Below are 15,209 nucleotides of genomic sequence, written 5' to 3'. Positions count from 1 at the left end.
AATCAAATCAAGCTACAAAGCAACAACTTATGAATTGTAGCTCTCAGTTGGACTATACTTGCATAAACTCATCCATAGTACCTTAAATTCTATGCCATTAGATAAAGTATTGATATTATAAATGCAATCACCTTATACCCCAGTGGGATGATGGATAATTTTTCTTCTTTTGGAGTTTTTTTTTTTGGTTTTATTTTTGTTATTCTTGTTGGTTTTTGTTTTTGATATGACTGCCAAAGTAATCTGGGGTCGTCATAACGCATGGACAAGCGGATAGATTCTGGGAGCCCACATAATTCTAGCCCCAATCCAAGAACAGTTCATTCTTACACCATGGTCCTGCGCAATACTCTCCTTCATGAAATGATCACTGAAGATAAGGGTGCTACAGCAAAGTGTGGTGAAGCAAGTAGATAGTTCTTGGCTGTCAATCAGAATAGTGTCTGGGGTCGTAAAGGCTTGTATTCAAACAAGCAGCCACCTAAGCAAGGTATCAACTAAGTCCATATCAAAGAAGCACAACAACTTGTGTGATCCAAAAATGACAATAACAAAAGCCCAAATATGAAGGGAAAGGTATCAGTTTAAATTGTGAACAACGATTTGTAGAAGGCTGTGGAGAACAGTGAGAGCCCAAAGTCCATCTGCAGTCTCTAGTCAGATTAGGCCTCTAGCAGACACGCTCTGGCTACAGGCAAGGAACTACAACAGCTTTACTCTCAGACATGGAGCATTGTCAACTTGGTTATGGTGCATTGAACGAGAGTATAATATGATTCTTGGTCAGTTGACCTCCCTCTTGACCCAACCTGAATTGCTCTAGACTAAAATATTTCTCACTTATTCCATGACAGAAATTTCTTCTCTGGCTTTTAAAATATTGTTGGTGGTCTTGTCTTTCTTATGCTTTATTTTTATATTATTATTTTCTTCTTTCTACTCATTTTGGTTTTGTTTTTTATTGTTTCTGTTATGTTTTCCTAGTGTGTGAAGTACAGGAATGGATGCATAGAAACAATAACTGATGCAATAGTTTATGGGGGTGAAAGAGTAGGGCGTGGGGATAGTGAGGGGGAATTGGGGTGCAAGCAATGAATACAGACAGGAGAGGGGAGGGAGGATTAGAACAGATTGTGATGATGTATATATAACTCTTTAAAATCAATTTAACTATAGAAGTGTATGATATGTGACTATTATATCAAGATAACTAGTACTACAAAAAAAATAAACCAAATTTGACCTATGGTTACCATGGGTGGAGGAGGAAGAGCTTTGTTTAGGGGCATGAAGTTTATGCAAATGGTGGTGGAATAATTTGGAAAAATATATCAATAATGGCTATACAACATGAAGAATATAATCAACAGCACATGTAGAAGTTGTTGAATTGGAGAATGTTTTGTTGGGTATATCTTTGCAATTAAAAACCCAATTTAAATAAATAACAATGAAAAATACATGAAAAACAATGAGTACAAGGAAGAAGAAATGTTCTGACATTGATCATGGCAATAATTGCCCAACTTTTCTTGAACTATTGAATTGTATGAAATGTAGATGAAGTGCCAATAGAACTGTCAAAAATTAAGAATCATTTTCAACGTAAGTTTCTGGGACAACTGATCTCCACGTGCATTAGAATTAAGATGGACTCATAAAAATTAACTCAAAATAGGTCAAAGATCTAAATATGAGCTAAAATGATAAAACCCACAGAAATCAAAAGATAAGGGGTGAAGGAAAAATGGGAATATTGAAAGAATTGCTAGACCTGCTAGAATTATTAGAAACAGAGAAAATATTAATGGAGAAAAAAACGAATGGGTAGATAGATAAAAGGAGATGTTGATATCAACTAGAAGGGCGCGGGCAGGGGGGGGGGCAGATTATGTCATAGGAAGGAGCAGGTGCAGGTAGTTGGGTAGGAATGAGAGCAGGTAATCAGCAAAGGTCCAGCAAGGATGACCTTCCGTCATTCCTGAAGGACTTCTGATGAGCAGGGAAGCAATTCCTGCATATTGGCTGGTCACCACTGCCGACTGACAACGGTAAAGCATATTTTCTCTGGGATTTCAAGGACTGTATCTACCAAAGTATAACATCCACACACCCCGCCCCCCACTGGTATAACTTTAGCTCAGTGTTTTGTGAGACCTGAAGTTACAGCCTCTTCAGTTTTAGAGCCAGAGTTAAAGTGTTACCAAACCAACATCCATTGCCATCAAGTCGATTCCAACCAAATTCTAATTTGCTGACTTGTCATCGGGGAGAGCAAGTCTACGGACTGCAGTTTTACCGTTCCTTGTGGCTGCTTTGTACTCATGTATCCAGCAGATGGCATCAACGCTCTTGTTTTTTGTCATGCTTAACCACACTCTGGCCTTCCATGCCATCATCTGAAACATAGGTTCCTAAACTTATTTAACGTAACACTCCCTTTTCAGGGAGTTATTCTGCACTCCCCTGGGAAAGACTTTCGTATTATAGCCCACCATCAGTTATCAACTTTTGCCGCCCCCTCCCCCTGAGGGTTCCAGGTCCCCCAAGGGGGTGGTATCACCCATTTGGGAGCCACTGCTCTGAATAACACTGTATAATAGAAGAAATAGAGTGGCCATGGGAGAAAAATTTATATTTATTTTATTTACTTAATATCCAAAATGCTTTTAACTATACAGGGAGCCCTGGTGGGGAAAATAGTTAAGTGCCCAGTTGCTAAGAAGTTGGCGGTTTGTACACACAGCAGCTCTGCCGGAGAAAAAGCTGGCATCTGTCCTTTCAAACCTTCTAGCCAAGAGAAACGAACCCGCCTTTTCTACTCTGTCACGCGAGTTTGCTATGAGATAAAATGGACCGATCATCTAACGGCTACAAGTCAGAATTGACTGAATGGATGGTTTGGGGTTAATTTTTACAGCCATAAGGAAGGAGACATGTTGGTACTGTGGGTTAGGTGTTGGGCTGCTAATCACAAGATTGTTGGTTCAAACCCAATAACTGTTGCTCCTTGGGAAGATGATGAGGCTGTGTGTAAAGATTTCCAGTCTTGCAAACCCTATAGCAGAGTATTTGGTCCTCTTTACATTGCGTTGTAGTCCATCCCGAAGGCTGCCATCCTTGATCTTCATCAGCCAGTGCTTCAAGTCCTCCTCACTTTCAGCGAGCAAGGTCATGCCACCTGCATATCTCAGGTTGTTAACACAGCCTTCCCCTAGTCCTGATGGCTTCGCTCTTCTTCATATAATCCAGCTTCTCTAACCATTTACTCAGCAGGCAGATTGAATAAGTATGGTGAGAAGATACAACCCTGATACACACTGTTCCTGATTGTGAATCACGCAGCATCCCCTTGTTCTGTTTGCACAACTGCCTCTTGATCCATGTACAAGTTCCATGTGAGCGCAGTGAAGTGTTCCGGAATTCCTGCTCTGCCCAAGGCTAGCCATAGTTCGTTATGATCCACAGAGTCGAATGCCTTGATATAGTCAATAAAACACACGTAAGCATCCTTTTAGTGTTCTCTGCTTTGAGCCAAGCTCTATCTGACACAACCTTTTCTGAATCTGACCTGAACCTCTGGCAAACCCCTGTCAATGTACTGCTGCAACTTTTGTTGAATGATCTTTGGCAAAATTTTACTTGACAGGATGGTATTCTATAACTTGAGCAATCTGTTGGGTTACCTTTCTTTGGAATGAGTACAAATATAGACCTTTTAAGTCAGTTGGCCAAGTGACTGGCCTCCAAATTTCCTGGTAATATTAAGCTTCTCTGTCATCTCTTCCCACGGATGTAGTTGATTTGATTTTTGTGTATTCCATCTGGAGAAGTCCATATGTAGACTTGTGATTTGCGTTGTTGAAAAATGATATTTGCTATGAAGGAGTCTTGGTCTTGCAAAATTCTATCATATGACCTCCAGCTTCATTTCTATCACCAAGACTGTATTTTCCAACTCCTGTTCCTTCGCCTTTGTTTCCAAATTTCGCATTCCAATCACCAACAATTATCAATGCATTTTGATTGCATTTTTGATCCATTTCAGACTGAAGAAGTTGGTAGAATTCTTCATTTCTGCATCACTAGCTTTAGTGGTTGGTGCATACATTTGAATAATAGTTGTATGGATTGGATTTTCTAGCAGGTGGATATAATACGATCACAAAGAGCATTGCACTTCAAGACAGGTCTTGAAATATCCTTTAACATCATTCCCTTTGACTGGGTCATTCCTGGCATAGGAAACCACATGCTTTTCTGATTCAAAATGGCCAGTCCTTGTCCACTGTAGCTCACGAACACTGAGGACATCGGTTTTTATGCATACCATTGCATTTTTGATGACTTCCAGTTTTCTTAGACTCAAAGTTTGTACATGCCAAGTTCCAGTCATTAGTAGATTTTTGCAGCTGTTTCTTCAAATTTTGAGATGCGCTTCATTAGCAAATGACAGTACCAAAGGCTTTACTCTGGCAGACTACTCCATTTGTGTCATTGTGGTCAACTCTACGCTAAGAAGACAGCTCCTGGCAGTCACACTTTGAGTGTCGTCTGACCTAAGGAGCTCATCTCCTGACATGATGACTGACAATGCTCTGCTTCTATTCATTAGACCTTCAGTACATGACAGTGTTTTGATGCTATCCATAGGGTTTTCAGTGGCTAATTTCTCTGATGTGGACATCCTATCTCTTCTTCATAGTCTGTTCTTAGTCTGGGAACTCGGCTAAAACAGCCCACTTTAGGTGACCCTGATAACATTTGAAATGCCACTGGCATAGCTTCCAACACCACAGCAACATACAAAACACCCAAGTATGATAAATGGTCAGATAAGTGGTATTTTGGTTGTTTTTTTCAGATCTAAGTAAAAATAAAATTAAGTATCTTAAGTCATACCAACCATATTTCAGGTGCTCAAAAGTCTACAGTGGTGGACAGCCCAACCCTGAAAGTCCTGTTTTACATGCTTATGATCTGACTACGTACAAGCCTCTTACTAGTAACTAAAGGACTGGAAAATGCATTTCTTCCAGGCATGCATTAAACATTTAAGATGTTCTTTATCTATATGTATCTTGGGAACAAGTATTAGCAAAACCTCCGGTAGGAAAACATGACCTCACTTCAGTCAAGTCTTTGTAGAGAGCTAAGTGAAATGTTTGGGTCAGAAATTGCTTTGGATTATTTGTTTGCACTGTCATCTCTTCGCGGGGCCTTTGTGTATTTAGATACAGTTGGTTTGAATTAGATAAATAAATCACTTTGTTCACTTGAAGAATTCCCAAAGAAGAAAACTTAAATCCATATACATGAGGTTCCTGTTCTGTTTAACCATACATTTGCCAAAGACCAAGATCAGGTATTTCCTCTTGAAGCCATAGAGCAGCCTGCAGGATAGTTTTCAGCTAGTCTTGTGTGTGTGACATATAGGCAAGACAGTAGAATTTAGAATTTGGAATGTGGGCGGGTACTGGTCTTTACAGTTAATACAACATAGAGTAGCCAGATTATATGTTTATTTCCTTTTTAAGCCAGCAAATTGGACCTATTTGTTTGTTTGGCTTTTTTGGTTTGTTTTTGTAAAGCTGTTTATGTGAAAAACCATCGGCCTCAGGTAAGTGTGTATCCTGATAATAACTGGTTGATCCATTTGTTGACTCTGTCCATTCCACCTGACCTAGCTGGCTTGGCTTGGTGGTAAGGCCTTTTGCAGGTATACTTTAAACTCAGAGCTTAGTGTTTACAGCATGTATGTGTCAATGATGGGATTAGTGTGGTCATTGTCTAGGGAAAGAGAAAATCAAAATATTCAAGTGTTACCAGTGAAACAAGGTGTCTTAGTGAAAACCAGACACCCGTCCTAGGACTGATCTTCTATTAGAGTATTTTAAAATCTATAGTAATATAATCAAGCATAATAAACGTGTTTCTTTGCTGGTGAGAGTGGTCAGAAATATTTCTCAGCACCCTCAATTTTTAAAAAATCATTTTATTGGGGGCTCATATAATTCTTACCACAGTCCATGCATCCATCCATGTGTCAAGAACATATGTACATTTGTTGCCATCATCCTTCTTAAAACATTTGATTTCTACTTGAGCCCTTAATATCAGCTCCTCGTTTCCCCCCTCTGTCTCCACTCCCCCGTTCCTCATGAACCCTTTATAATTCATAAATTATTATTATTTTGTCATATGTTACACTGTCTGACATCTCCCCTTGCCCTCTTCTCTGCTGTCCATCCCCCAGGGAGGATGCTATATGTAGATTCTTGTAATCGGTTCCCCGTTTCCACCCCACATTCCCTCTACCCTCCAGACATTGCCACTCTCACCACCGGTCCTGAAGGGATCATCTGTCCTGGATTCCCTGTGTTTCCAGTTCCTATCTGTACCAGTGTACATCCTCTGGTCTAGCCAGATTTGTAAGGTAGAATTGGGATCATGATAGTTGGGGTGGGGGGTGGCTGGGGAGAGGAAGCATTTAAGAACTAGAGAAAAGTTATATGCATCCTGACTGGCTCATCTCTTCCCCACAACCCTTCAGTAAGAGGGTGTCCAGTTGCCTACCGATGGGCTTTGAGTCTCCACTCTGCACTCACCCTCATTAACAATGATATGATTTTTTGTTCTTTAATGCTTGATACCTGATCCCTTCAAAAGCTCGTGATCACACAGGCTGGTGTGCTTCTTCCATGTGGGCTTTGTTGCTTCTGAGCTAGATGGCCACTTTTTTACCTTCAAGACCCCAGGCACTATGTATTTTGATAGCCGGGCACCATCAGCTTTCTTCACCACACTTACTTATGCACATGGTTGTCTTCAGTGATCATATCAGGAAGGTGGGCACCCACTGATAAGATTTTTTGTTCTTTGATGTCTGATAACTGTTCAGCACCCTCAATTTAAGCACCATCTTCCTACGTTATATTTCTAACCACCCTAACTGAAAGCTTACAGGCTGCTGGCAATTTTTCTGTTGTGAGTATTTCCCAGAGCATTTCCCCTGGGGTCTATTGTATTTTACCCTCTCTCAGTAATGGAACTTCCCTGAATTTAAATACTTCAGAGACTTAGCCACTCAGTAGACCTTGCCCAGACCCACATCATCCTAGCCACAGGCAAGCAATCGTGGTTGGTCAGGGCTGGTTTTGAAATACCTCGCAATTCATGGTTTGTTGTTCCTGCATGGAGCTTGTTAGTAGTGGCTTTTGTGCCATGTGCTGCTACCAGGAAAGTCCAAGGAAGGAGTCCACTCGAAGCTCAAGAGTACAGCTGTCTGCCGAAGGCTCACGTTTATTTCCTTCTTTCCAAAAAGAATCAACTCTGCTTTTTAAAAGAGGAGAGAGTACACCTCTGCTTTCAATCATTCTCCGCATAGATTTTCATGTATGTATGCCATTGGGTCTCTCTTTTTTCTTTCTTTCCTTTTCATTTACTATAGTTTTGGAGCTGAGTTCAGCTATTTTTTTCTCCTCGGTTTTTGTTTATCACGGTCCATTAGGTCAGTGACTCTATTCATCAATGACTATGTATAATTGATGAACACATCCCCAGATGTTAGTTGTTTGAATTCTTTCACGGTTATGAATGAAGCGGCTGTGAGCCCTGGTGGTTTATGCTAGGTGGGAGATTGGGCTAGACGTTGGCCTGCTAACCACAAGGTCAGTTCAGAGCCACCAGGGACTCTGCAGGAGAAAGATGTGGCTTTCTACTCCTGTAATGAGTTCGTCTTGGAAACCCACTGGTGCCGTTCTACTCTGTCCGGCAGGGTCTCCTGTAAGTTGGATGGACTCAATGGCTGGGAGGGTTTGGTTTGGTTTTAAGAAGTATCTTTCTAATTTGGTTTAGCAAACAATTTTCAAGAACCTCTCCTCTCACCCCTTTAAGTAGCCCCCTTGGACATGGTTTTCAGAAGTGAGATCACTGGGTAAAGGGAAGGTCATTTTTATGTTTCTTGATCTTAACAGGGACCCTTTGGTACCACCATACATCTCCCTCGTGGAGGATACAGACAGTTTCCCTTCCGGTTACACAGTTACCAGGAAGCCCCAGTCTCGTATTTAAGCCCCATCCTATGGTTGCCAATTCCAACCCTATCTGGCAGAATTGAACTGTACCACCGAGTTTTCAAGGCTGGTCATCTTGAAGGCCTCCCGCTCTCTGGTGGTTGAATGGGTGGTTTTATGGTTAGAACCCTGGTGGTGTAGTAGTGAAGCATTCAACGGCCAACGGAAAGGTTGGTGGTTGGAACCCACTGGCCGTTCTATGGGAGCAATATGTGCAATCTGTTTCCAGAAGGATATATGGGACAAGCCCTATGAGACAAGTAGAACCGCACAACAGGGCTTCCTCTCTGGGGACAGGCTGCCACGTCTCTCTTCTTCAGTGTGGGTGGTGAGGTCCAACCACTCACCTTCCCATTGGTAGCCTCATGCTCAACCCACCACACCCCCAGAGCTCTGTTAGCAAAAGCGATGGCCTTGGAAACCCCACAAGAAAATTCTACTGGGTCTTACAGGGTCACCGTGAGTTGGAATGGACTCCACGGTGGGTTTGGTTTTAGTTAATATCAAGGAGTTGCTGAGTGTCACAAATGATTAAGTACTAAGAGACTAACCAAAAAATAAAGGCAGCTCAAGACTTGGTGACTGACTTACCTCCGAAAGGTCACAACCTTGATTACCTGATAGAGCAGAGTTCTACTCTGCAACCTATGGGGTTACCATGAGTTCGAGTCCTCGGCTGATGGCATCAGGTTTGTTTGCTTCTCTGTGGATCTAGCTGTAAGATGATATGATGGCAGCTCTTATGTTACAGCGGGTTCAAGAGGGGAACCATCTGCAGTGAGAAAGCTTGCAAACAAACGACAGGACAGACGCAGCTGAGGTGCGGGGTCCCTGGTGCATAGACACCTCAGAGCCCAGAGCTTTATTAGGGGAAGGCTTCTATAGTCTTTAGGTTGTGTAGCCAGTATGCTTGTGCCAGGATTACACAAAGAGCGATTTATAATTTTTGAGGCATACAAAGAAACATAAGCTCATTACTTCAAGTTGTTCAAAGACACAGGGGAGGATGAGGCTGGGGAGAAAGGAAGCAACTGATAAGCTTGCAGGTGGCTGCTTTCTGCAGCTTTTGACAGGGAGTAAGAGGCAAAGTGTCCGTTTATCTCCGGTGGACAGACAGACCAACTGTCGCTTCAATATGCAACCTTGGATGAGCTGTCAACATCTTCCCATGACACTGTCCCATTTACCTACGGAACAAACAGCACCGCCCCCGCAAAAAAAAAGACACATCTATCTACTTATTTACCTATCTATCCATCCATTTACTTATTTGGAAATAGCATAAGGTTAAGCTTCATCAGATCTGCATTAGCCTAACGGCTGGTGCTGAGACCCAGAAGTGTAGACTCTGTAGCCAAGCTCTGCTCTTGTTCTCTCATTTGCTAAAAGAATTCAAGCATCAATCCAGCACATGCTTTTATATCGTGAACAGCAGGGAGAGCAGAGTCTGTTAATTTTCATCCAGTCCCATCTCCTTTTCTCTCCCAGGCGGAGTGAGGGTTTATTCTCCCACCTGTCCCTGCTCACAGTTTGCAATCACACAACTGACCTTCTGCCCTTAGTAAAAGCACTTTTGATGCAAACCAGAGAGAGCCATAAACTAGAGAAATAGCAAAGAAGGCCAGGATCAGAACATCTGAAGTAGCTTTATTTAATTTTGTCATTAAGTGTATAGCTATATTTAGTGATTTTTAAAAAAGTATTCAGAACCAGCAAAAGGACTAGGAATACCCTTATCTCTTAAATCTCTGCCCAAATGTCCCCTCCTCTGATTCTTTCTCAGTCAGCACACCAGCTGCTCCTGAAGCTGCGCCCATACTTCCCCATGCAACAGTAGGCTGGCAGGCTTGCCTTCTCAGTGCCCCTTCCAACGAGGTGTGACAAGGAATGGAATTGTCTTATTGTTGTTTTAAGCAGAAACAAGGGTGCTATGGAGATAGCACACCTCTGGCAGATATCTAAGGGCAGTTGTCCATTCCTGACAACTCCTTTCCCACCCCACAATGCCAGTGCTGGAAGGATAACCCCACCTTCAGATGCTGAATCTCTCCCCTGCCTGCCTGCCCCTCCAACTCTATCTCCCACTTTACCCTACCCCAATCAATTTAAGCCAGGACAACTTCAGGTTATTGGAAGATCTCCACCCTTGTTAGGTGATTTGAAGCCTCCATTGCCTACCAGCGCTGTGGTCAACACTTCATTGCCTGTTCATTACCAGCTGCCATTGAGCCCATTCTCATGCATGGAGATCTTTTATATACTTCTAATACTTTCCCCCTTATTCTCTTTGTGGAAATGCTTCCCTTTATTATTTTCTTTATAATGGGTTCCCCACCCCCAAACACACACACACACTTTTTTTCTTTGTTTCTTCCTTCTACCACCTAGTGGAAAAGGGCACCAGTGCCCCGCATCCCAGCCACACCTGTAACTACTGCAGCTCCTCCCACAAGGTGAGGGCCAGGACCCACTCCTGGATCACCCAATCAGTGATAGTCAGAGATCAACACAGCCAAATGCTACCTCAAATGCACAACATAAACAACAAACAGAAGTGTGCGCACACTCCAATCCTCTATCACACCTACCAGGACACAGGTGGTGTGTTCCTAAACACATACCACAATACACATTCAATCCCCAATTAAACACAAATATAATATCACCACAATGTCTCAGAGACCACAGACGAGTTTAGTTCACCTGAAGAAACAAGATAGAGTGGCTCCAAAAAAATTACTAAAATACAGAGCCCCCCTCAAAAAATACAAACATTGGAACTTCAGAGGAATGATATATAAGTACCTTCAATGACTTGAAAGAAAGATCAAGAAAACTGGAGGCAAAACCAAGAAAATACAGACAAAACGTTAGAAGAATTCTGGAAATCAGAACAAGCATAAACTGACAAAAGAAAAAAATGGAGCTAATACAAAAACTGCAGCTAGAAATCCAGAAGATTGATATTAAGATTTCAGAAAGACAACATATTGAAAGAGCGAAAGAGTTGAATATCTTGGCGTGGTCAATAAAACACAAGTAAGCATCATTCTGGTGTTCTCTGCTTTCAACCAAGATCCATCTGACATCAGCAATGAGATCCCTTGTTCCAGATCCTCTTCTGAATCACAGCTGAACCTCCGGCAGCTCCCTGTCAATGCACTGCTGCAACCACTGTTGCATGACCTTCAGCAAAATTGTACTGCATGTGATATCAAGGATATTGTTCTGTAACTTGAGCATTCTGTTGGGTCATCTTTCTTTGAAGTGGGGACAAATATGGATCTCTCCCAGTCAGTTGACCAAGTAGCTGTCCTTCAAACGCCCTGGCATAGACGAGTAGTGCTTCCAGTGCTTCATCCGCTTGTGGAAACATTTCAATTGGGATTCCATCCGTTCCTGGAGCCTTCTTTTTGGCTACCGCTTTCAGTGCAGCTTGAACTTTTTCCTTCAGCACCATTGGTTCTTGAGCATATGCTACCTCCTGAAATGGTGGAATGTTGACTAGGTCTTTCTTCATGGAGGATGTTCTTGTTGTCCTCCCACAGCGCATCAGGTCTTCCGTCATTAGTGCTTAATGGAGCGAATCTGTTCTTGAAATTCAGGTGGGACAGACTCAAGGGTGTGTTTTGGCTCTTGGTGACTTTAATTTTCTTCAGCTTTAAGCTGGACTTACATACGAACAAGTGGTGGGCTATTTCAGTCAGCCCATGGTCTGTTTGTTTTTACTTTTAATCATTTTATTGGGGGCACATACAATTCTTATCACAATCCATACATACATCAATTGTACAAAGCACATTTGTGCATTCGTTACCCTCATCATTCTCAAAACATTTGCTCTCCACGTAAGCCCCTGGCATCAGCTCCTCATTTTTCCCCTTCCCTCCCCACTCCCCCTCCCTCATGAATCCTTGATAATTTATAAATTATTATTTTGTCATATCTTACACTGTCTGATGTCTCCCTTCACCCACTTCTCTGTTGTCCATACCCCAGGGAGGAAGTTATATGTAGATCCCTGTAATAGGGTCCCCCTATCTACCCCACACTCCCTCTACCCTTCCGGTATCACCTCTCTCACCACTGGTCCTGAAGAGATCATCCGCCCTGGATTCCCTGTGTTTCCAGTTCCTATCTGTACCAGTGTACTTCCTCTGGTCTAGAAAGGTTTGTAAAGTAGAATTGGGTTCATGGTAGTGGGTGAGGAGGAAGCATTAAGGAACTAGAGGAAAGTTGTATGTTTCATCGTTGCTACACTGCACCCTGACTGGCTCATCTCCTCCCTGTGACCCTTCCGTAAAGGGATGTCCAGTTAACGACAGATGGGATTTGGGTCCCCACTCCATATTTCCCCTTATTCACAATGATAAGATATTGTTCTTTGATGCCTGATACTTGATCCCTTCGACACCTTGTGATCACACCGGCTGATGTGCTTCTTTCATGTGGGCTTTGTTGCTTCTGAGGTAGATGGCTGCTTGTGTACCTTCAAGCCTTTAAGATCCCAGACGCTATATCTTTTGATAGCTGGGCATCATGAGCTTTCTTCACCACATTTGCTTATGTACCCATTTGTCTTCAGCGATCATATCTGGGAGGTGAGCACAGTGATATGATTTTTTGTTCTTTGGTGCCTGATAACTGATCCCTTCAGCACCTCGTGCTCACACAGGTTGAGGTCTGGTTTTACTTTTTGATATTGAGCTGCTATATCATCTCTTCCCACAGATGTAGTTGATTTGATTTCTGTTTATGCCATCTGGAGAAATCTATGTGCATAGTCACCATTTGTGTTATTGAAAAAATGGTATTTGTGATGAAGAAAATCATTGGTCTTGCAAAATTCTATCATGTGATCTATGGCTTCATTTCTATCCCCAAGGCCATACTTTCCAAATACTGTTCTTTTTCTGTTTCCAATTCTTGCATTTCAACCACCAATAATTAGCATTTCATCTTGATTGAAATCAATTTCAGGCTTAAGATTTGAATTCTTCAATTTATCACCAGCTTTGGTAGTTGATGCATAAATTTGAGTAATAGTTGTGTTGCTTGGATTTCTTTGAATGGAGATGTATTTAATCCTATCACAGACACCACTGTACTTCAAGATCTGTCAGAGGAAACCAGCCTTCAACGACCAAAGGGCCAGAAGGCACCAATGTACAGTGATAATATATAAAGATAATAGTAAAGTCATGGAGGATAGAAAAGATAGGAGAGAGAGTGGAATAAAGGAGTCAGCCACATTTTATGGTAGCATGCTCCCTTTAGCTCCTCTTGATTGTCCGCATGGAACTTGGAGAAGTGAGAGAGAAACTTTACTATCTTGGGACATTTATAGGTAGCCTTAAGACATGCATATTCAGTAGTTACATGTGTCACAAAGGTGGGTGGTATCTACCTTAAGGTCTCTGAGCTCACAGGTGAGGAAACCTAATACCTGCATTGGGAGGAAGGTACGAGAGGGCTGGGTGACATGGTGGGAGTAGATAACAAAAGGATGTTTGCTTCTATAGGGAGATATAATCAACCATGTGCTCACTTTAAGGCAGCATAGCTGTTAGGGGAGAATCTGTAGGAATGATATTTAAAGCAAGATAGTATACTTGGATTTTACCTCTAACTTACAAAAGTGGAAGCTTTCCTGCTGTGGATTATCAGCTTTCTAGATTCCCTCTGTTTTAGGGAATATAGTTCCCATCATATTTCCTTCAGTGTTTCCCACAAAGAAAAATCTTAAAGCCCACATGGAAGAAGCACACCAACCTGTGCGATCACGAGGTGCCAAAGGGACCAGGTATAAGGCATCATGCAAAAAAAAAAAGAATATATATATATATATGTGTGTGTGTATATATATATATGTACACACACATATATATATATATATATACCATAGTGAATGAAGGGGGAAGTGCAGAGTGGAGACCTGAGGCCCAAGTGTCGACCACTGGAGATCCCCTCACAGAGGGGTTTAAGAGAGGAGATGGGTCAGTCAGGGTGCGATGTAGTACCGATGAAGAGCACAGCTTTCCCCCAGATCCTGGATGCGTCCTCCCCCCAACTACCATGATCCGAATATTACCTTGCAGGATTGGATAGGGCAGAGATTGTACACTGGTGCATATGGGAGCTGGAGGCACATGGAATCCAGGGTGGACGATACCTTCAGGACCAGGGGTGTGAGGGGCGAGACTGGGAGAGTGGAGGGTGAGTGGGTTGGAAAGGGGGAACTGATTAAAAGGATCCACATGTGACCTCCTCCCTGGGAGATGGACGGCAGAGAAGAGGGGGAAGGGAGACTCCGGATAGGGCAAGATATGACAAAATAACAATCTGTGGATTATCAAGGGCTCATGAGGGAGGGGGAGTGGGGAGGGAGGGGAAAAAAAGAGGACCTGATGCAAAGGGCTTAAGTGGAGAGCAAATGCTTTGAGAGTGATTAGGGCAAAGAATGCACGGATGTGCTTTATACAATTGATGTATGTATATGCATGGATTGTGATAAGAGTTGTATGAGCCCCTAATAAAATGTTTAAAAATTAAATTTTAAAAAAAATGTCCTTTTTGATGAAGAATGCAACGCTATTCCTCTTGATGTCATTCCCAGCATAGAAAACCATGCAATTCTCTGATTCAAACTGGCCAATATCAGTCTATTTCAGCTCACTAATGCCTGGAATGTCAATTTTTAGGCATTCCATTTCATTTTTTCTCAACCTTCAATTTTTCTAGATTTATGCATACTTCATACATTCTAATTTCTAATTATTAATTGATACTTTAAGTTTTTTTTTTTTTCATTTTGGGTATTCCCACATCAGGAAATGAAGATCACAAAGGATTTACTCCTGAAGGCTTTACTCCTAATTCATTATGGTCAACTCTATTCTGAGACGACCGCTCTTCCTCAGTGGTGTTTTGAGTGCCTACCAACTAAAGGGTTCATCTTCTGGTACTGTCTCTGACAAGGTTCTTCTTTTCATCAGGTTTTCAGTATCTCACAGTGTTTCTATTCTGTCCATCAGATTTTCCACGACCGATTCCTCAGAAGCAGACAGCCTTTTCCTACATCACAGTCTGTTCTTATTCTGGAAGCTCTGTTGAAACCTTGCCACATTGAGTGAC

Source organism: Tenrec ecaudatus, chromosome 5, assembly GCF_050624435.1.
Source record: "Tenrec ecaudatus isolate mTenEca1 chromosome 5, mTenEca1.hap1, whole genome shotgun sequence".
Classification (NCBI taxonomy): Eukaryota; Metazoa; Chordata; class Mammalia; order Afrosoricida; family Tenrecidae; genus Tenrec; species Tenrec ecaudatus.
Note: the sequence above shows the minus strand (reverse complement) of the source record.